The sequence below is a fragment of the Arachis ipaensis genome, chromosome B4 (assembly GCF_059453495.1).
Source record: "Arachis ipaensis isolate K30076 ecotype BB chromosome B4, ASM5945349v1, whole genome shotgun sequence".
Taxonomy (NCBI): domain Eukaryota; kingdom Viridiplantae; phylum Streptophyta; class Magnoliopsida; order Fabales; family Fabaceae; genus Arachis; species Arachis ipaensis.
The window spans coordinates 54,133,656-54,135,125 of record NC_142439.1 but is presented as its reverse complement, the minus strand read 5'-3'; the positions used below and the strand labels follow the sequence as shown (position 1 = coordinate 54,135,125).

Sequence of the window (1,470 nt, the reverse complement as noted above, 5' to 3'; positions counted from 1 at the left end):
TCATGGACTTCTATTGGAAGATCCTCATCAGCTCTTAGCTGAATTCTTGCAAATCTGTGACACTGTCAAGACCAATGGAGTTAATCTCGAGGTCTACAAGCTTATGCTTTTCCCTTTTGCTGTAAGAGACAGAGCTAGAACATGGTTGGATTCACAACCTAAAGAAAGCATGAACTCTTGGGAAAAGTTGGTCAATGCTTTTTTGGAAAAGTTCTTTCCACCTCAAAAGAGTGGAAATCCAAACCTTCAGACAGAAGGAAGGTGAGTCCCTCTATGAAGCTTGGGAAAGATATAAGGAATTGATCAAAAGGTGTCCTACCCACATGCTTCCAGAATGGAGCATCATATGTATATTCTATGATGGTCTGTCTGAGTTGTCAAAAATGTCATTGGACCATTCTGTACGAGGATCTCTTCCTCTAAAAACCCCTGCAGAAGCTCAGGAACTCATTGAAATGGTTGCAAATAACCAGTTCATGTACACCTCTGAGAGAAGTCCTGTGAACAATAGGACGCCCCAGAAGAAGGGAGTTCTTGAAATTGATACTCTGAATGCCATATTGGCTCAGAACAAAATATTGACTCAGCAAGTCAATATGATTTCTCAGAGTCTGAATGGATTGCAAGCTGCATCCAATAGTACTAATGAAGCATCTTCTGAAGAAGAAGCTTATGATCCTGAGAACCCTGCAATGGCAGAGGTGAATTACATAGGAGAACCCTATAGAAACACCTATAATCCTTCATGGATAAATCATCCAAATTTCTCATGGAAGGAACAACATAAGCCTTAACAAGGCTTCAATAATAATGGTGGAAGAAATAGGTTTAGCAATAGCAAGCCTTTTCCATCATCTTCTCAGCAATAGATAGAGAATTCTAAACAGAGCCATTCTGGCATGGCAACAATAGTCTCTGATCTATCCAAGACCACACTAAGTTTCATGAATGAAACAAGGTCCTCCATTAGAAATCTGGAGGCAAAGGTCGGTCAGCTGAGTAAGAAGATTACTGAAACTCCTCCCAGTACTCTCCAAGCAATACAGAAGAAAACCCCAAGAGAGAGTGCAAGGCCATAACCATGAGCAACATGGCCGGACCTGGAGAGAGTGAGGAGGATGTGAGTCCCAGTGAGAAAAGCCTCATGGGAAATCCTCTGGACAGAAAGGAGTTTCCCTTTGAGGAACCAAAGGAATCTGAGACTCATACAGAGACCATAGAGATTCCATTGAACTTCCTTCTGCCTTTCATGAGCTCTGATGAATATTCTTCCTCTGAAGAGGATGAAGACATCACTAAAGAGCAAGTTGCTAAGTATCTAGGAGCAATCATGAAGCTGAATGCCAAGTTATTTGGCAATGAGAATTGGGAGGATGAACCCCCTTGTTCACTGATGAGCGGATAATTTATACGCTTTTTGACATTGTTTTTAGTATGTTTTTAGTAGGATCTAGTTACTTTTAGGGATGT

The 1,470-nt window shown here is 41.2% G+C and overlaps 1 pseudogene; it reads right to left on the bottom strand.

Moving 5' to 3' along the window:
- Window positions 1–226: 226 nt before the first annotated feature.
- On the bottom strand, window positions 227–328 carry LOC148567615 (small nucleolar RNA R71; annotated as a pseudogene).
- Between the last annotated feature and the right edge of the window lie 1,142 nt (window positions 329–1,470).